Source organism: Schistocerca serialis, chromosome 6, assembly GCF_023864345.2.
Source record: "Schistocerca serialis cubense isolate TAMUIC-IGC-003099 chromosome 6, iqSchSeri2.2, whole genome shotgun sequence".
Taxonomy (NCBI): domain Eukaryota; kingdom Metazoa; phylum Arthropoda; class Insecta; order Orthoptera; family Acrididae; genus Schistocerca; species Schistocerca serialis.
The window spans coordinates 207,524,676-207,546,973 of NC_064643.1; positions in this window are offsets into that span (position 1 = coordinate 207,524,676).

Below are 22,298 nucleotides of genomic sequence, written 5' to 3' on the forward strand. Positions count from 1 at the left end.
TGCACACAATTGAAAACTGAAAAAATAGAAGATATTACAAAAGTCGTCATTTATTCTTTGTAGAAAGTCTGTACATAAGAAAGCTGTAAATAGCTCCTTTATACTTTAGCCATTCTGTACGGCTTTCTGTCCAAGCGACAACTAACGTCGTCCAGTAGATCTGACTAAATGGCGGTTGAAATAGTTTTCATAAAAAAAACCTTGTCACTTAACTTTCTTATTCATGCACAGCTTTTTATTTGCCTATGTACTGGAAAAATTAAATACCTTTTTGCTTTCAAATACTTTGTCTCTATTGTGCGAGAAAACTAGTAGGAACGATATCAAGTCTTCCCGCAGTCTTTCCAGTGTGTCACGAAGACAAATGAAATAATAAAATAAGGATTGAGAAGGCTGAAATATGGAAACTGTAATACGAGTGAGCGACGAGAATAGGTTATCTTCTGATATTAGCAGACGACTCCATAGGTCTGTGCCTGCTCATGTGCAGTCTGCAATATAGTCAGAATTTTAGAACTCAACACTCGGAATAGTCAGCTGATCAATGACGTCACCTACAAACTTGCAATGTGATTGGGTGGCTGCTTTACATGCAGGCACGTAACGTACATGCACCAAGATTAGTCGGTTTTGACCAGAAAGTCGGTCGTGTGAAACAGACTTAGAACTCTGTCTTCCGGAGTATTTCGCGCGGGGCTAGGGAAGCGCAGAACGTGCAGCGAGTGAGAGCAGCTACAGGAGACAGCAGGCAGCGGGCTGGGCGGCCGACTGGCAACGTCCGGGGCGTAGCGCGCCACGCCCCCCGGTCGCACAATGAGTGCCGACTGCCGCGTTCCTCTCCGGCACACAATGGCGCACAATGCACAATGCGAACGCCGCCAGCCTTCTTCCCCACTCGCAGGGGGCACCGCTAACTCGGCGCGCCTTACGTGACGGGCCGTGCGCTCGGCCGCAGCACCTGCCTGCTAGGAGGGTTGCCGCCTCCTAGGTGCGCAGCTGTGCGGCAGCAGTCACATCGTAGAGGCGAGATTCAAACTTACGGTAATGTATTACGCCACTGGATGTTAAAACTGCAACAGCGGCATGCAGCAAAAGTCAAATTGGTATGATGTGTACTACTTGCTCGGATAACTAATTTTTGATATTTCAGCACAAAAGAACGAACTAAGTAGAAGCAAACTCAGCTTGTTCAGGTTGAAAGCTCCTGCTGACGTTTCTTCACTGTTTGCCCTATGCAATGTGAAAGATACACTTTCTTTCTTTTTTATTCACTCAGACATGTTTCGACACATGTGTCATCTTCTGTGGGTCAAATGTATACTATTGGCCATTAAAATTGCTACACCAAGAAGATGACGTGCTACCGACGCGAAATCTAACCGACAGGAAGAAGATGCTGTGATATGCAAATGATTAGCTTTTCAGAGTATTCACACAAGGATGACGCCGCTGGCGACACCTACAACGGGCTGACATGAGGAAAGTTTCCAACCGATTTCTCATACACAAACAGCAGTTGACCGGCGTTGCCTGGTGAAACGTTGTTGTGATGCCTCGTGTAAGGAGGAGAAATTCGTACCATCACGTTTCCCACTTTGATAAAGGTCGGATTGTAGCCTATCACGTGTAGCCTATCACGATTGCGGTTTATCGTATTGCGACATTGCTGCTCGCGTTGGTCGAGATCCAATGACTGTTAGCAGAATATGGAATCGGTGGGCTCAGGAGGGTAACACGGAACGCCGTGATGGATCCCAACGGCCTTGTATCACTAGCAGTCGAGATGACAGGTATCTTATCCGCATGGCTCTAACGGATCGTGCAGCCACGTCTCGATTCCTGAGTCAACAGACAGGGATGTTTGCATATGCACGAACAGTTCGACGGCGTTTGCAACAGTATGGACTATCAGCTCGGAGACCATGGCTGCGGTTACCCTTGACGTTGCATCACAGACAGGTTCTGTTTACAGCATCATGTTGGTCGCATCCGTGTTTGGCGACATCGCACATTGGAAGCTTGTATTAGTCATCGCCATACTGGCGTATCACCCGGCGTGATGGTACAGGGTGCCATTGGTTACGTGTCTCGATCACCTCTCGTTCGCATTGACGACACTTTGAACAGTGGACGTCAAATTTCAGATGTGTTACGACCCGTGCCTCTACCTTTCATTCGATCCCTGCGAAAGCCTACATTTCAGCAGGATAAACGACTGCACCGCATGTTGCAGGTCCTTTACGGGCCTTTCTGGATACAGAAAATGTTCGACTGCTGCCCTGGCCAGCACATTATCCAGATCTCTCACCAATTGAAAACGTCTGGTCAATGGTGGCCGAGCAACTGGCTCGTCACAATACGTCAGTCACTACTCTTGATGAACTGTGGTATCGTGTTGAAGCTGCATGGGCAGCTGTACCTGTACACGCCATCTAAGCTCTGTTTGACTCAATGCTCAGGCGTATCAAGGCCATTATCATGGCCAGAGGTGGTTGTTCTGGGTACTGATGTCTCAGGATCTATGCATCCAAATTGCGTGAAAATGTAATCACATGTCAGTTGTAGTATAATATATTTGTCCAATGAATACCCGTTTATCGTCTGCATTTCTTCTTGGTGTAGCAATTTTAATGGCCAGTAGTGTATTTCTGTAAAGCACAGTACAAAGTTTGTGGCCGTTTATTTACTGTAGGTACAGAGATAATTAAATGTGCATTTTATTTGGTTTGTTTCGATTTATCACTTGAATATTTCATTATTAGTAAGAATTTACTTTCAAAAAGCGGTTTTTGTGTACATTTTGGTCGTTTTGACAGCATGTTATCTGCAACGTAGTCACGAAGAAAATTTGCGCATTTTTGAAAATATAATTCAAGAATAGTTGTTACGTATGCTACTGTACTTACATTTTCCGTCCTGTTAGTGGATATCTCTTTCTGGTGCTATTGTCTTCGGCATTCTTCTGCAGCACCACATTTCGAAAGCTTCTATTCTCTTCTTCTCCAAACTATTTATCGTCCATGTTTCATTTCCATGTATGGGTACACTCCATACAAATACTTTCAGAAACGACATCCTGACACTTAAATCTATATTCGACGTTAACAAATTTCTCTTCTTCAGATACGCTTTCCTTGCCATTGCCAGTCTACATTTTATATCCTCTCTACTTCGAACATCATCAGTTATTTTGCCACCCAAATAGCAAAACTTAACACTACATTTAGTGTCTCTTTTCCTGATCTAATTCCCTCAGCATCACTTAGTTTAATTTGACTACATTCCATTATCTTTGTTTTTCTTTTGTTGATGTTCATCTTATATCCTCCTTTCAAGACACCGTCCATTCCGTTCAACTGCTCTTCCAAGTCCTTTGCTGTCTCTGACAGAATTACAATATCATCGGCGAACCTCAAAGTTTTTATTTCTTCTCCACGGATTTTGATACCTACTCCGAATTTTTCTTTTGTTTCCTTCACTGCTTGCTCAATAATGAGATTGAATAACATCGGGGAGAGGCTACAATCCTGTCTCAATCCCTTCCCAACCACCGCTTCCCTTTGATGTCCCTCGACTGTTCTGACTGCCATCTGGTTTCTGTACAAATTGTAAATAGCTTTTCTCTCTCTGTATTTTATCCCTGCCACCTTCAGAATTTGAAAGAGAGTATCCCAGTCAAGATTGTCAAAATCTTTCTCCAAGTCTACTAATGCTAGAAACGTAGGTTTGCCTTTCCTTGATCTAGCTTCTAAGATAAGTCGTAGGGTCAGTGTTGCCTCACGATATTTCTACGGAATCCAAACTGATCTCCCCGAGGTGGATTTCTACTAGTTTTTCCATTCGTCTGTAAAGAATTCGCGTTAGTATTTTGCAGCCGTGACTTATTAAACTGATAGTTCGGTAATTTTCTCATAAACATACCTAGAAAAATAGTGTCTCCCACCAAGCACGAGGGCCTGGTGAGAAATTTCACCTTAAGCTATGCAGCCAACATTACATAACTTCGTGCGGTTTCTTCTTCAAGACATTCTCAGCCGCATTCTGCAGGGGCAATGAAGATGCTCCTGCATCGTTTTCAATTGGAAATGTTTGATTACCCACGATACAGCCCGTAATTATCTCCCTCTGAGTTTTATCTCTCCTCACATGAACCGCTATCTATGAAGACAACATTTTGGCACAGACACAGAGCTGTAGGCCAGCGTAGTGAACTGGCGGAAAGCACTGGCGGCTGCCTTCTATAACGAGGGTATTGGAAAGTTGGTACAACGCTACGACAAACCTCTAAGTTGGATCGGCGTTTATGGAGATAAGTAGCTGGAAGTTGTAGCTAACTGTTGTAAGCCCGCATCTCGTGGTCGTGCGGTAGCGTTCTCGCTTCCCACGCCCGGGTTCCCGGGTTCGATTCCCGGCGGGGTCAGGGATTTTCTCTGCCTCGTGATGGCTGGGTGTTGTGTGCTGTCCTTAGGTTAGTTAGGTTTAATTAGTTCTAAGTTCTAGGCGACTGATGACCTCAGCAGTTGAGTCGCATAGTGCTCAGAGCCATTTTTTTAACTGTTGTAAATAAAACAGTTTTGATTTTCACTGTGGTTTCCATTTCGCGACCTGTCGTTCTTTGCTTTCCGAAGAGCCCTTGTAGATCCCATTTTCAAGGAATATTCCACGATGTCCCACAAAAGATTCCCCATATTTTTCAACCGAAATCGTCTGAGAAATAAACGTGTTATTTATTCAACGCAACTCTTAGTATCTATTGGTAATACTCGTATTTCACGGATAATTGAAAACTGTTTCAGAAATCTGAAGTTAGAATCGGTTTTCGAACTAACAAACAAGAAGCATGATAAGTTCAGAGGTCTAGAGAATAGTGGTAGCGATTGCGACGACTACTATATAGATTGATTTTTATAAATGGAGACAAATTTCAGGAAATATTTCCTAAACTGCTAATAAAAGAATTTTTGCCCACTTGTCACCATTATCCCAACAGCGAGCAATAATTTGCAATTAATATTATCCTAGCTTATACTTTACATTTATACGAGAGTTGCCCTGAAACTAATGCACCGCATTCCTTTTTCTCAGCGTAAAACAATGCTACGAATGCGAATCGTTACGTAGGCTCCTGAGTGAGGGCGCCAAATTTCCGTCACTTCTGACAGGTAGCGTAGCTACAGGACAATTTCAAAAAGTCGTCTGTAGGTGATGCACGTTACAAGAATCGTGTCGTCATTGAATTTCTCACAACATAAAAAGAAGCTGTGGGGAATATTAACAAACTCTTGTGCAAAGTCTATGGCGCATCTGCTGTCGACAGAAGTACTGTTAGTCGCTGGGCACGGAGGGTGAGGTCTTCAGAAGGCGATTCGACGGAGCTCCACGATTTGCAGCGGTCGGGGAGAACATCCACGGCTGTCACACCTGACATGTTGCAGGGAGCTGATATTGTTATTCGCCATTAAATGATGCCATTCGTGGCAGACATTTTGAGGACGGTGAGGAGGTGATTCACACAGTGAAGCACTAGTTCCGCCACCAGAACAAGGATTACCCTTGTTTCGTGCTGGAGGAAGGCCGTAGAACGGGATGGAGATTACGTGGAAAAATATGGTGTGCAGATAAAACACCTGTTTTCGTGTGTATAATTCCCATTATGTTCAATAAAGAATAGTCGAAGAAAAAAAATGCGGTACATTACTTTCTTGTGCAACCCTCGTATTTTGTGGAAAATAAGAAAAAGTGTACGTAACAAGTTCGTTACACAGTTCTATGAGGGATGTGGCGAAAGAAATCAAGGGACAGTCCAGTATGATATGTGGCACAGTGTGCGCCACGAAATTGCAGGCATAGCTTGGAGAATCTCGCCATGCCCCACTGCTGAGATTAGCAGATGTTTTCCCAACGCAAACTTGATTCGGTTCAGTCTGTGCTGTGTGACGCGAAGAACGTTGAAACCTCAGACATTCAAAGCCGTGTTTTCGACTCGCAACAAGACTTGCTATGGGAAAGAAGACCACTCCAATTCTCAGGCAGATACAGGTTTGGAAGTTTACGGCAGTTTTCCAGCTTGTTGACGAGATTTTAGTAGGATTATACAGCGTGAGGTAACTTAATTTCCTGCTTTTAAAACACAGTAAAACCTGTTTTATGAATAGGAATTTTTTTACTTTTTTTAATAGTGTAGGTACATATATGACTCTTGTTTTTCACAGGTTTGAAAATCATTCCAGGTAGGTGACACCTCCATTGCCCTTACACTGCATAATCTGATTTCTGGCGCTTCTCATGACCCTTACCAGCATAGCAGCGGATATGTTGGCATTTTTTGCCCTGATGCTTCAAGCCTTGTAGAGTCCTTGGACAACCGGCATGAAAGCAAGATTTTAAAACACCCAAAAAAAGAAAAAAAAAAGATCATTGGACTAAAACGGGGGAGCGGATTGGCGGCCACTACGAACTGCAGTTCTCGGAGGAACGCATGTGAGGCATTTCTCGACAACGTTCCTGAGCACGCAAACGTTTTTCCAAGTGATGAAACCCATCTTCATTTAATTGGATGCGTCAGCAAACAGAATATGCGCTGCTGAACCGACACCGATCGCCGAGAATTGAATCAAAGGACTCTGCAGTACCATGACTTGGAACAATTTCTTGTAAGATCCATTCTCGACGTGAATGTTCGTTCTCACCTCTGTTTTACTTTTTGTATCCTCTGATAACATCTCCGCTACGTACGTATGTTTTCTGACCTCTTCGGTGGACCGGAATCATCCATCATCTGCCCCTATAGTTTTTTCTGTCTTTGATCCATTCGCAAAAAAAAAAAATATCCTTCTAGCAGCAGTTTCCAATATCTTTCTCATTTAAGTCAGTTATTTATATTTGGACCATACGGCTACATGAGCACTGCAGTGAGAGATTTTCTCACAGGTATCGAACAACGCTTATAATAAACTCTCGCCTTGTCCCAGTCATCTAATTATGTCAAAGCTCTCTCATTTTACGGTTTTTACCTTTTCGTTTGTATTACTCACTCACATTCTAGATCAATTTCTTCTTTTAGTATTCCGAAGTCAGTCTCATCGAAGACAATAATAAACATATGCCTTTTTCGTCATGCTTTCAGATCTGAGCAAGTACATCTTATCCACTGTTGATGACCTTACGGAAAAACGACTCAGTGTTCACGAACAATTTCTGTTGACATTAGATTATGTAAAACGTACAGTTACACATGAGTTTATAGCACACATTGATTTCAGCATTTGCACGCTGTATGATACAATCGTTTTGTCTCCGTTCTTCTAATAGAGTAGATGCTCGCTGTCGCTTCCTCCACAGGCCATATCTTCACGATTAGCTGGCGTAAGTTTCTCCTGAACGCAAATAGTATGTTACAGCCCGATAAAATAAAAATGTTAACAAACAGTGGAATTAATCCAGTAGGGATCATTTATAGAAACAGTACTGTGTCTCATATAGTTTGCGTTTATGGCATACTTGGTGGCGGTCATACAAATTAATGTGTAGAGCGATGACTGGGAAGTCAAGGACTACCATCGCTTCAGAGTAACAACAGTACTGAAGTGCTGCTTGACCGACAAAACACGACTCATGTGTAATGGCTGGACGATACGCCCTACACGACTCTTCACGTACAAGAGCGTCCAGTTAAGCACGTGAGTGGTGGAACACAGCTGGCCCCAAAAGCCAAACTGAACTGCTCGTCTACAGCGAGATTCAGGCAAATGTTCGCTGAATGTAAATGCAGTACGTAGGAATATGAAGTTTCTAGCAGCAGCAGGATTAATCAATTCAAACTGTAATCACTACGATTGTATCACTGACAAATTTCTTGTTCGACAAGAACGTGTTTTCCGACTTACCTGTCAACTGTCTGACCACATAGCTGATGTCCACTGTTGCTCTGCCTTACCAAAAAACTCTTAATAGTCCGAAGTCATTTTCTTTGTGGGGCAATTCTTTTTCAAATAAGATACAGTAAACTAGAAATTTGTTGAACAATTTTGTCGGCCGCTGTGGCTGAGCGATTCTAGGCGCTTCAATCCGGAACCGCGCTGCTGCTACGGCCGCAGGTTCGAATCGTGCCTCGGGCATTTGCTGTGTGTGATGATCTTAGGATAGTTAGGTTTAGGTAGTTCTAAGTCTAGGGGACTGATGACCTCAGATGTTAAGTCCCATAGTGCTTAGAGTCATTTGAACCATTTTTTGTTGAACAATTTTGTAAATAGTGTGACAGGGAATGAAAGATTTTAAATGTTTCCAGCTGCGTTATTCAGGTTATACATTGAGGAAGCTGCGAGGCAATTCAGGGAGAAATTTGGGAAAGGAATTAAGGTTCAGTAGTAAGTAGCCTCTCCCCAATGTTATTCAATCTGTATATCGAGCAAGCAGTAAAGGAAACAAAAGAAAAATTCGGAGTAGGTATTAAAATTCATGGAGAAGAAGTAAAAACTTTGAGGTTCACCGATGACATTGTAATTCTGTCAGAGACAGCAAAGGACTTGGAAGAGCAGTTGAACGGAATGGACAGTGTCTTGAAAGGTGGACATAAGATGAACATCAACAAAAGCAAAACGAGGATAATGGAATGTAGTCAAATTAAATCGGGTGATGCTGAGGGGATTAGATTGGGAAATGAGACACTTAAAGTAGTAAAGGAGTTTTGCTATTTGGGGAGCAAAATAACTGATGATGGTCGAAGTAGAGAGGATATAAAATGTAGACTGGCAATGGCAAAGAAATCGTTTCTGAAGAAGAGAAATTTGTTAACATCGAGTATAGATTTAAGTGTCAGGAAGTCGTTTCTGAAAGTATTTGTACGGAGTGTAGCCATGTATGGAAGTGAGACATGGACGATAAATAGTTTGGACAAGAAGAGAATAGAAGTTTTCGAAATGTGGTGCTACAGAAGAATGCTGAAGATAAGGTGGGTAGATCACGTAACTAACGAGGAGGTATTGAATAGGATTGGGGAGGAGAGAAGTTTGTGGCACAACTTGACTAGAAGAAGGGATCGGTTGGTAGGACATGTTTTGAGGCATCAAGGAATCACAAATTTAGCATTGGAGGGCAGCGTGGAGGGTAAAAATCGTAGAGGGAGACCAAGAGATCAATACACTAAGCAGATTCAGAAGGATGTAGGTTGCAGTGGGTACTGGGAGATGAAGAAGCTTGCACAGGATAGAGTAGCATGGAGAGCTGCATCAAACCAGTCCCAGGACTGAACACCACAACAACAACAATTAAGGTTCAGAGAGAAGAAACTGACACTTCGTCGTTCGTTGATGACATTGAAATTGTGACGAAGATAACCTGAATGGCAAGATGAAATGAATGGGTAGTGTCTTGAAAAGGGGCTATAAATGAACATCAACAAAAATAAAACAAGATGAAATGGAATGTAGTGGAAGTAAATCAGGCGATGCTGAGGGAATTAGATTAGAAATTGAGACACTAAAAGTAGGTTCTGTCTAGAGTTCAGCCTTTACGGAAGTAAAACGTAATGGTGAATAGTCCAGACAAGGCGTGATGCTACAGAAGAATAAGACTAAATGGGTGGATCAGAAAGCTAATAAGGAGGAACTGATCAGACGGGGAAGAAGGGAAATTTATCGCATAAATTAACTAAAGAAGGGATCGGTTCATAGCACGAATCCTGAGGCGCCAAACAGTAACTAATTTGAGAATGGGAAGAAGTATTGGTGAGGAGGGGAGGGGGGGGGGGTGAAAATTGTAGGGAATCAGCGAAGCATGATTGTAAATAAGCAGGTTCAGATGGATGTCAGATGTAACAGTTGTGCAGAGATGAAGACACTCGCAAAGGATAGACTAGCGTGCAGAGCTGCAACAAACTAGTCTTCCGGCAGAAGTCAGTGACTATAAACAATAACAACAATATTGGCAGGGGCCATCGGAAGTAGCATTGTCTCGTAGCGGGTGTAAAACTCGTCAGCTGTCTGTCACAGACAGGGGACGAACCAGCAGCTAGCGAGGCGACTTGTGGATTCAGCTCGTAGTGTGGCTACACGTAGCGAGAATTAAAATAATTTTGATTATCCAGTACTGTGGCCCGCCCGGTTAGCCGTGCGGTCTAACGCACTGCTTTCCGGGCGGAAAGGCGTGCCGGTCCGCGGATTAGTGTCGAGGTCAGGTGTGCCGGCCAGCCTGTGGATGGTTTTTGAGGCGGTTTTCCATCTGCCTCGGCGGATGCGGGCTGGTTCCCCTTATTCCGCCTCAGTTACGCTATTGTCGGCGATTGCTGCGCAAACACTGTCTCCACATACGCGTACACCGTAATTATTCTGCCACGCAAACATTGGGGTTACACTTGTCTGGGGTGAGGCGTTCCAGGGGGTCCACTGGGGGCCGAACTGCACAATAATGGGGCAACGGTGGGGTGAGTGGGCTGCTGTAGCCTTTTGTGGGGTTGCGTACCATTGAGGGCCTTAGCGGGGACGAAGCGTCTCCGTCAATTCTAGGTCTCCAGTTCCATACAATACAATACAATACAGTTCTGTACTGTTCCGATGTCGATGTCTGGCTCAAAAGAAAGAATCTTGCTTGACGTTGGCGCATGTTTGAACAAACTTCTTCAGTCTGAGAATCTTCTATATTTTCGCCATCTCGTCTGTGCCACACGTTTGTGGTTGACGTGCTTCACGTTTTGCTAGCAGCAGCAGGTGATGAGTAAGATGAACGTTGCACATTTGTGATCGAGTGTTCCCACTAATTTTCACAAGTGCTTAAATGAAAACGAACTAGTTAAAAAACTGACTGCTTGACTTTGAAGGCTATCTGTCTGACATCGAAGGTTAAATGCTTGATATTTCTAGAAGATTTTAAAAGAAAGTACATATTTCTTATTGGTTTTCACAGTAATCAAAGCGAAAATAGCTGTAACATTCAGAACAATTGTTTATCTCATACGTGAACTAAAATTTTCATAATTTATTGCTACGTGTCTTCTAAGATCGTTGTATCGCTCTAACCGTAATTGAATTTGAACCCCGTCGTTTTCAGTCAGTGGCGTGAATTCAGTTTGGTTCCTTGTTACCCAATGTAGAGTGTAACCAAGTCTCTGCAGAGAGTTTCAGTTAGATGTCTACGATGAAACTGACATTGCCACGAGAGCTCACTTTCAAACTATTTATAGATGTGCCACCCATAAATTTACGCTCTTCATTGTTGGCTTGCTCGCAGCTTTATTTATCTCAGTGAAAGCTAAAGGCATTTTCGTTGGACATTTAAGACACATTTGCTCTTGTTACATTAACTTCACAATTGTGGAGCTGAATTATTATTCTTATTCTTATTATTAATATTTTTTTGACTAGCGACCCACCCGGCTCCGCATGGATAGCACTAAGGATAAGACTAAGATTTTAAGATTTTAACGCCACCATAGGCGATTTTCTCCCCTCGGTAATAATCGCAGCTGAATTACTCGCCTAGGGCGCCACACTTCAAACTACTATAACAGCGGCGGATGGATGACGTCACGCCAACAAAACTGTGAGTCGCACTAGCGACGAAAATCGGTCACTTCTGCACTTGTGATACAACCAACACGAGAGACACCCTGCATTTTGGGTTGTCATTCAAAACTTAAATATTTAGGTGCAGTAGCATTATATGTACACTGAAGAGCCAAAGAAACTGGTACACCTGCCTAATATCATGTAGGGCCCCCACGGGCACCTAGCCGTAACACGACGTGGCATGAACTCGACAAATATCTGAAGTAGTGTGGAGGGAACTGACACCATGAATCCCGCTCGGTTGTCCATAAATCGGTAAGAGTGCGAGGGGGTGGAGATCTCTTCTGAACAGCACGTTGCAAGGCATCCCAGATATGCTCAATAATGTTCACGCCTGGAGAGTCTGGCGGTCAGCGGAAGTGTTCCTGGAGCTACTCTGTAGGAATTCTGGACGTATGGGGTGCGCATTGTCCTGCTGGAAGTGCCCAAGTCCGTCGGAATGCACAGTGGACATGAATGGATGCACGTGATCAGACAGAATACTTACGCACGTGTCATCTGTCAGAGTCGCATCTAGACGTATCAGGGGTCCCAGATCACGCCAGCTGCACACTCCCCACATCGTTACACAGCCTCCACCAGCTTGAACAGTCTCCTGCTGACATGCAGGATCCATGGAGTCATGAGGTTTTCTCCATACTCCTGCACGTCCATCCGCTCGATACAATTGGAAACGAGACTCGTCCGACCAGGCAACATGTTTCCAGTCAACAGTCAAATGTCGGTATTGACGGGCCCAGGCGAGGCGTAAAGCTGTGTGTCGTGCAGTCATTTGGGGTGCACGAGTGGACCTTTGGCTCCGAAAGCCCATATCGATGATGTTTCGTTGAATAATTCGCACGCTGACACTTGTGGATGGCCCAGCACTGAAATCTGCAGCAATTTGCCGAAGGGTTGCACTTCTGTAACGTCGAACGATTCTTTTCAGACGTCGTTGGTCCCGTTCTTGCAAGATCTTTTTCCGGCCATAACGTTGTCGGAGAATTGATGTTTTGCGGATTCCTGATATTCACTGTACACTCGTGAAATGGTCGTACGAGAAAATCCCCACTTCATCGCTACCTCGGAGATGCTGTGTCCCATCGCTCGTGCACCGACTATAGCACCATGTTCAAGCTCACTTAGATCTTGATAACCTGCCATTGTAGCAGCAGCAACCGATCTAACAACTGCGCCAGACACTTTTTGTCTTATGTAGATGTTGCCGATCGCAGCACTGTATTCTGCCTGTTTACCTATCTCTGTATTTGAATGCTCATGCCTATACCAGATTCTTTGGCGTTTCAGTGTATTTTCATAGTAAGCTAACGACCATATTTTTATTATTGTTTTGGCAGTTTTTACTATTCCCACCCGTTGTACATTCAGTTCTTTTATTCTGTGGCTGGGTGGTTGAGTGCCACACTTCGGATCCATGGTCTGGAGTTCGAGCGCTCATCAGTGCTAGGATTTGTATCTGTCACTTCTCACTTCTTTCATCTCTGGGAATGTTGGTTAATGTAAAAAATGCCTAGTCACACTGTAGTCCGTCATCCACCTAGTACCTATCTCCGACTGTACTGGTAGACTGAGACAGTTCAGACGTAGGGATATATCAACGGCGTACCGCCACCAACAAGACCACTTTTTTGCCATCAGCCTTCCAATTGGATTGATGAGATACTTCACGAATTCTTCTCCTGTGCCAACTTCTTCATCTCAGAGTGGCACTTGCACCCAACGTCTTCCATTATTTGTTGGTCGAATTCCGTTGCCTTCTCCTATACACTTTATCCTTCATATCTCCGTCCACCCCTACTGTCGTAACACTGTTGGGCACAGTCATTTGCCCCTTCTTCTTTTCAGCATTTTCCACATATTTCTTTGCTCGGCTATTCTGCGAACAACCTCATGATTTTTCATCACCCCAATTAATTTTGAGCCTTCATCTGTAGCACCACTTGTCAAATGCTTCGATTCACCTCCAAACAGTGCTGTGCTCCAAATACTAATTCCTTCTTCAAATCAAGGGCCTTGTTGAGCACCTGCACAGTTGTTAAGGCGAGGAAAATCCTCATTGCCCGTGCTGTTTTGTTTTTATGTTCTCTGTACATTTCCGGCATACATAATTTTGCTTTCGAGGTAGCAGAACTCCTTCACTTTGTCGACTTGGGGTTCCCCAGTTTTGATGTCAATCACTGTGGTGTTCAGACTAACCTTCGGCTTGATGACATCTTTACTTTTTCTAACTACATCTGGTAATTTTAACGTGTAAAATCGTTTTTCTTATGCTTCCTTTTCCTTCAACGACTGAAACGGAGATGTAATAGCGTTTCGGAAGCTGTGTTTCAATTAGACGAGCCTACTGCTTGCACATTACTCTATGGTCACTTATAAAGCCAGTTCCGGCCATTGTATCGCTACATAAGGAATGGTTTTCTTGTTTCTTATGTCATATTCAGTGAGGACCACTGCGAAGAATATGTTACGAGTTCTACAAGCGGAGGAAGTCTCTATCTGTAAAAGACCATCTCGTAACTGACTGACTGAGTACCGCTAAGGCTAGAAAATTGAAGACTGGAGATCTTATACTGTACTCACCGTTTAAGAAGGGATTTTTCGAAATTTTAGCCCTAAGGCTGTAAAGTAAGAGATGAAATGTTTTTTGAAAAAATGTCGCTATTAATGCAATTTTGAAGCTAGAACTACGAAAACTGTTCTTTGGTCATCGGCTGCTAAATACAGACGTGTTTCGGCATATTTGGAAATTTAACTCCTGTGGGGGTGAAATAGTGGGTGAAAGTGTTTTTAAAAACAAATAATTATTAAAGAAATGCTAAAGTATTTTCAAAGCTGCATCTACGAAAATTTTTATTTGGCTTCTCAGTTGGAAATAAAAAATACGTTTTTCATATTTTTTGGAAATTCAACCCATAAGGAAGTGAAATAGAGTGAAATGACCTTTTACGACACATAAGGATACGACACTTCAAATGCTGCGCCTAAGAATAAAGTAAGAGGAATGTAAAAATTAATCTCTGTGATGTCACAATCAGATTCACTTTTGTTTTCGTACTCCAAGAAGGAGTTAAGATACACTCTCGCTTGTTACCTTGTATGGGATGAACGTAATTTTTGGTGTGTGCGTAAAGGCAGCCATCTAAGTATTTATGATTTGTGCGACGAACATAGCAAGTCATATTGTCTAGTGAATAAAAAATAGTGAAAACTATCCAAGTTTTACGAGAATTATTTAAATCGACGTAGCATTGTATTCCTTTGTTTCCACCGTCTTCGTGAAGGAGACTGATGCCGACTTAGGAAGATACGAACACTCAACAAAGAGAAGAACATCTATGGCGACTAATGAATTAATATTGTGGCAGAAGGACTAATTCTAAGTTTAAGGTGAGAACTCTGAATAAATCAACAATGACGTAGAATTAAAAAATATTAATCGGAATTGTAAATTATATTACAGGCAAATTTCACGCAGCACTGAATTTGTCCGCATTCATGCCGGTCAGTTTAGTCCGTAAAAAAGACTTTCAAAAAACCAGTTATTTTATCTCAACAACAAGAAATCCCAAAATTAAAATATTATTGTTATTAATATTTTTTTACTATTTTATTTCGCCATAAGAGGATGAAATTTTTTTGGAAAATATTGCGAAAACATTTTTAAAGCTACATCGACGAAAATTTATATTTGTCTTTATGATACGAAATAAAAAAATTCGTGTTGAATTGATTTTGGAAATTCAATTCCTGAGAGGGTAAAACAGGAAATACTTCACTATGAAAGTATTATTGAAACCAAATTTCTGAAAACTTGTATTTAGCTTCTCGGTTAAATAAAACAATACTGGTTTTAGTGTTCTTTGGAAATTCAACCCCCGATAGAGTGAAACAGCGAACGAAAATTTTTATGAAAACATTTCGTTGTAATTAAATACTTTTAAAACTAAATCTGTGAAAATTTGTTTTTGACTTCTAAAGAAATATGTTTTAGGGGATGAAAGTTTCTAAGGAAACATCACCACAAGAACTCAAAAGGCATGGTTAACAAAAACGTCCGACTCTGGCTACCACAACCGCTTTTTGGTCGGAAGTATTAGACATTTGCAAAAGATTAGACTTCTTTGGCCTTAATTAGCGTGCAAAGTTTAGAAGATGTTGCAATTTGTGAACAACATAAAAATTCAATTAAAGGAAAGAAAACAAAAAAGAAAATCACAGCTGACCATACCGAGCGAAGCAGCGGGCGCTAAGCTAGAACCCAAATATTTCTCATGACATGCGCAGTAGCCAGAAATAGCTTAGAAAACTGCAGTGAATATTTCCAATGACAAGTAAAGGAGAAAAAGAGTACAAAACCGCGACTATGCTTTACAGGGTACAATGCATGCTGTCGTTATTTGCACGACGCGGGGAGAAATATCTAGCTACAGTACGTGTGTGTATATCCGTGATTCTGTATGTATTTGTGCATCCATACACAATCCCAGTGTGCGGCGGATTTGCACACGCAACAGCGCTGACACAGATCTGGTTCGCAGTTTTCCATCGGAAGAAACGCCGCTGACAACGCAGCTAACACGACAGAACAGAACAGAACAGAATTAGTATTCTGCGGCGACAGCGCTAATCCCACGGCACGCGGATCGCGTGGAGGGACTAGCTTCAGTTTGTTGCACTAAACTTACTTGAGACCAGGATTTCGAAATCCAATAGCGCGTCTAGCTCTGTGGTTTCTGCAGCACTACAAATCTAAGAGAATTTCTCATCCAGTGTTTTCATCAGTGTAATATATCTTCCTTACTCTTTCAGAGTATGCTGATACAGTAGCTCCATGCTTAGCAAATAACATACAACCGATCGCTCTTCGAAAGATCCGTGCCTAAAGACCGGAAAGTTGCGTAAGCCACACCAATACCCAAGAAATGAAATAGGAATAATACGCTGAATTACAGACCCACACCACTGACGTCGATTTGTAGTAGAGGTTTGGAACACAGACTGTGTTAGAATATTATGAATTACCTCGAAGAAAACTATTTATTGAAAAATAGTACGTATTCAGAAAAAGTGTCGTTCTTGTGAAACACAACTAGTTCTTTGTTCGCACGCAATAATGAGTGCTGTCGAGAGGGGATGTCAAAGTGATTCCATATTTTTAGATTTTCAGAAGGCTTTCGACACTCTTCCTCACAAGCGTCTTCTAATCACACCGCATGCCTATGGAATATCGCTGCGGTTGTGTAACTGGATTCGTGATTTCCTATCCGAAAGATCACACTTATTAGTAATCGACGGAACGTCATCGAGTGAAACTGAAGTACTACCTGGCGTTCCCCAAGGAAGTGTTATAGGCCCTCTGTTGTTCCTGACCTACGTAAATGACATACAAGACAATCTGAGCAGTCATCATAGCTTGTCTGCAGATGATGCCACGATTTACCGGCTTGCGAAGTAATCAGATGATCAAACCCAATTGAAAAATGATTTAGAGAAGATATATGTATGGTGGGAAAAGTGGCAAATGACTGTAAATAACGAACAATATGAGGTCATACATATGAGTGCTAAAAGAAATGCGTTAATTATCGGTTACACGATAAATCACACAAATCTAAAGACTGTAAATTCAATTAAATACTTGGGTATTACAATTACCAATAACTTAAATTGAAAAAAAAAAAATCACATTGATATTCTTGTGGGTAAAGCCAACCAAAGACTGCGATTTATTGGCAGTTAGAAAGAGAAACAAGTCTCCTCAAGAGACTGCCTACACCACCATTGTCCACACTCTTCTGGAGTATTGCTGTGTGGCGTGGCATCCGCATTAGATACGACCGACGGAGGACATCGAAAAAGTTGAAAAAAGTCAGCTCGTTTTGTATTATCTCGAAATGGGGGGGGGGGGGGGAGGAAACGATACGTGATTAGGGGTGGGAATCATTAAAACAAAGCCGTTTTCGTTGCGACAGGATCTTCTCGTGAAATTTCAATCACCAACTTTATCCACCGAATGCGAAAACATTCTGTTGGCGCCCACCTACATAGGGAGAAATGATCATCATAATGAAATAAGGGAGGTCGGAGCTCGCACAGAAAGATTTAAGTGCCCATTTTTCCTGCGCGCCGTTATAGAGTGGAACGGTAGAGAAATAGCTTGAAGGCCGTTCGATGAACATTCTGCCAGGCGCATATTTATGAATAGCAGAGTAATCTTGTCGATATAGATGTAGATGTAACTGGCATTTCTGCTCTCAAACTGTCAACTGGGATCAATGCAATTTACGTTTACTTTTTAACTTCTTGTGAGTTATGTGTACCTTTTCAGACGTATTACGATACTAAAATAAAAAATGTTGCTATCGTAGCACAAAAAAGGCGAATATGTCGTGGACAGAGTTAGGGTTGAAAAAGAAGGAAACTACATTTCGACTTAAAAAATGGCTCTGAGCACTATGGGACTTAACATCTATGCTCATCAATCCCCTAGAACTTAGAACTACTTAAACCTAACTAACCTAAGGACAATCACACACATCCATGCACGAGGCAGTATTCGAACCTGCGACCGTAGCGGTCGTGCGGTTCCAGGCTGTAGCGCCTTTAACCGCTCGGCCACTCTGGCCGGCTTAAAGTTTAGGATGAGAGCATACCCACTCTGGGGTATTGCCTCTTATAGATGCACCACCACTCTCAGATATTTCCTACTATAGATGCATCCCACTCTCTAGAAGCACACAAATTTGTGTCTACTTGTTCTTACAACCCTCACCGTATATTCAACAGGAGGTTGGTCTAAGAGAACTCACTGAGCTGGGGAAGTAAAGTTAACTCGTAAAAAAGCGCTAATGTGTCAAGAGGTTTAGATTTAAATATCTTTGAAGATGGCAGGGAAGTCGAAAAGGTAGTTCCCTTCTTTTACATCTCTAACTCTACCCGAGACATATTAGCCTTTTTTATATTCAGATAGGAGCATTTTTCATTCTGGCTACCAGCTTTTACTCTATCGTAATTTTGACATTACACTGTCATAGCTTGACAACCAATTTGGTTTTTTGTTGATTCGGTCGTCGCCTGATCCGGTATAGACTTTTTTACTATGTTTCGAATTTGGTTTCTTGCATGGTGGCAACGGGTAACGTTTTCACACAAAACAACAGGACAAGCGTTAACTATATGTATTCGTCTACCTTGTAGCAAAATTTGAACCAATGTGCACAAGTTTGAATCATAGAAATGGATCGCGTAAAAAATTAACAAAATACGTGTTCTTACCACGTAAAATCCGGATGAAGCTAGATTTCTAGAAGAGTGATTTCAGTTTTATCGTAGGAATGCATTTTTTTATTTATTTAATTCACTTTAAACCGTTTGCACTCAGTGGGTTCAAGTAAGAATGAATTTTACGTGCTACATTTAGCTCGACTTCAAACCATCGTAACGCGACAACGGGTAAAGACTATTGGATAAAAAATGTTTGTTTTGACTTTATTCGTTTATCTACTTATGTGTAAAGCCTGAACCGATTTGTACAAAATGGAAGTATAGATGCGGTGCGCTTCAAAAACCTCCCAGAAGAAACATGCTTTTTAAGCGTAACAACCAAATGAAGCAAGAGTTTTTCAAACAGTTAAAACTTACTTAGACCAAGGTCCGCTACATCAATGAACAAAACGTGAAATCAGTCTCGTTCCAGTTCGTAATTATTTAAGGGTGTCCGTTTTTGCACGTGAAATTCGAACGAGGGTGACTGTTTTTGCACGTAAAATTCGTGACTGTTTTTGCACGTAAAATTCAAACCACGGTGGCTGTTTTACACGTAAAATCCGAACGATGCAGATAGTTCAAACTTCGCTTAATACACTGGAATATAGGTGCAGTAACACAGATGTTTGAATGACTATATAAATGGCCGCTAGTAAGGGCTAAATCAAAAACTTTTTACACCACGTGCCCACTCGTACATTGAATGTGGTCCACCTGCCTAATATCGTAGGGGTCCTGCGAGCACGCACAAGTGCCGCAAAACCACGTGGCCTGGACTCGACTAATGTCTGAAGTGCTGGTGGAAGGAACTGACACCATGAATCCTGCAGAGCTGTCCATAAATCCGTAAGAATGTGAGGGGGTTTCTTCTGAAAAGCACGTTGCAAAGCAGCCCAGGTTTGCTCAATAAGTTCATGTCTGGGGAATTTGGAGGCGAGCGAAGTGTTTAAACTCAGAAACGTATTCCTGGAGAGAGTGGACGTGGGGGGTGTCACATTGCTCTGCTGGAATTCCCCAAGTCCATCGACATGCACAATCGACGTGAATGGACGCCGGTGATCAGACACGATGCTTACGTGCGTGTCACCTGTCACAATCGTACTGAACGTATCAGGGGTCTCATATCACTCCAGCTGCACACACCCCACACCATTTCACGGCCTCCACCGGTTTTTGAACAGTCCGCTGCTGATGTGCAGGGTCCATGGATTCACGAGGTTGTCTCCATACCCGTACACGTCCATCCGCTCAATTCAATGTGAAACGAGACTCGTCCGACCAGGCAACACGTTAACAGTTATCAACAGTCCAATGTCGGTCTTTACAGGCCCAGGCGAGGCGTAAAGCTTTGTGTCGTGCAGTCATCTATGGTGCACGAGTGGGTTTTCGGCTCCAAAGGCCATATCGATGATGTTTCGTTGAATGGTTCGCACGCTGACACTTGTTGATGGTCCAGCAATGAAATCTGCAGCAATTTGCGGAAGGGTTACGCTTCTGTCACGTTGAACGATTCTCTTCAGTCGTCGTTGGTTCCGATCTTGCAGAATCTTTTTTCCGGCCGCAGCGATGTCGGAGATTTGATGTTCTACCGGAATCCAGATAGTCACGGTATGCTCGTGAAATGGTCGTATGGTAAAATCCCCACTTCCTCGCCACCATGGAGATGGTGTGTCCCATACCTCGTGCGCCGACTATAACACCATATTCAGACTCACTTAAGTCTTGATAACCTGCTGTTGCAACAGCAGTAACGGATCTAACAACTGCACCAGACACTTGTCTCATATAGGCGTTGCCGGCCGCAGCACCATTTTCTGCTTGCATACATATCTCGGTATTTGCAAACGCATGCCTATACCAGTTTCTTGGCGCTTCAGTGCAGCTTAAATAGGAGCCGAGCACCATGATCCCGCAAACCACGATTCTGCGCGCGGCCTTTTCAGATATTTGTTACGGCGTTTCAGAGCAGCAATTACACGTACCTCGTAACTGAGTGCAGAAGCAAAATATCGATTATCCGAAATGAAATGAAATGTCGTGTGGCTAGGGCCTCCCGTCGGGTAGACCGTTCACCTGGTGCAGGTCTTTCGATTTGACGCCACTTCGGCGACCTGCGCGTCTATGAGGATGAAATGATGATGATTAGGACAACACAACACCCTGTCCCTGAGCGGAGAAAATCTCCGACCCAGCCGGGAATCGAACCCGGGCCCTTAGGACTGACAGTCTCTCACTCTGACCACTCAGCTACCGGGGGCGGACGATTATCCGAAATAATCAAGTCTCTTCTATCTGCGTCGACGGTTGATAGGAAACTAGCAAATCTCCACTCGCAATTACTTCCGAAAACGTGATGATGTGGACTGGCTGTAACAATTCACGTGGGCATTGCTGCTGGACGCTTACACTTGAGGCACTTGTTGCCAAAGTCCCGTCCACTCACCTAGCGTCTTCCATGGTCTGTGTTCCACTCGGAGAAGATCTCACCTGGTCATTATGCCCGCTGATCACATCCGTCGAGACTCTAACGATGGTCTAGGATTCTGTGAATCAACAGAATGGTTCCGCATTTTTCAGGGGAGCCACAGTATTTTTTTGCAGTGGTGCAATGTCTGCCACTACGTTTTGCCACAGTCAAAATGCATTGCTTATACACAAACCAATATGAATACAAACGCAAATGGTTCAAATGGCTCTGAGCACTATGCGACTCAACTTCTGAGGTCATCAGTCGCCTAGAACTTAGAACTAATTAAACCTAACTAACCTAAGGACATCACAAACATCCATGCCCGAGGCAGGATTCGAACCTGCGACCGGAGCGGTCGCTCGGTTCCAGACTGTAGCGCCTAGAACTGCACGGCCACTCCGGCCGGCTACAAACGAAATGTTGCACTGTGTATACGTCTGTCTCCCAGTGTCAAGGTGGTTATTGTTGAGTCGCTGTTCTTGAGTTTTAGCCAATCAGAGGTCAGGAAAGGCAATGCTTTCTTACAATGGGAGATGAGAAACGGTTGTTCACGTGATCACTCACGTACTCAGCGTGTGATGACGATACTATAGGCGATATTAAACAATATTGCAACACGTTACATTTTCCGCAAGGGCCAAATAGCCACAAATATATAAAACTAACAGAGAGTTCTGTGATAAATCTTTCTGTATTGTTTTGCAGTTGCTGTGTTGCCTGGATAAAGTTTACTGCCCAACAAACGGATAATGATAGCAACATTTTTATGGAAAAGCATGTGGTTAATAGTGCTTTCGTTCCCAAATATCACGAATGCAAGTTCACTGTCGGCTCTCATACCTACAAGTGATACAACGCCCTCAAGGAGTGGGTATAAAACGAGAAAACATCTAAATCTCTTAGATTAAAAAAATGCAACTGGGGCTAAAATTTATTCTGAAACTTTCGAAGTTAACGAATGAGAAAATCTGCCTAATCAGTTTTATGTCTGCCGTAAGGGC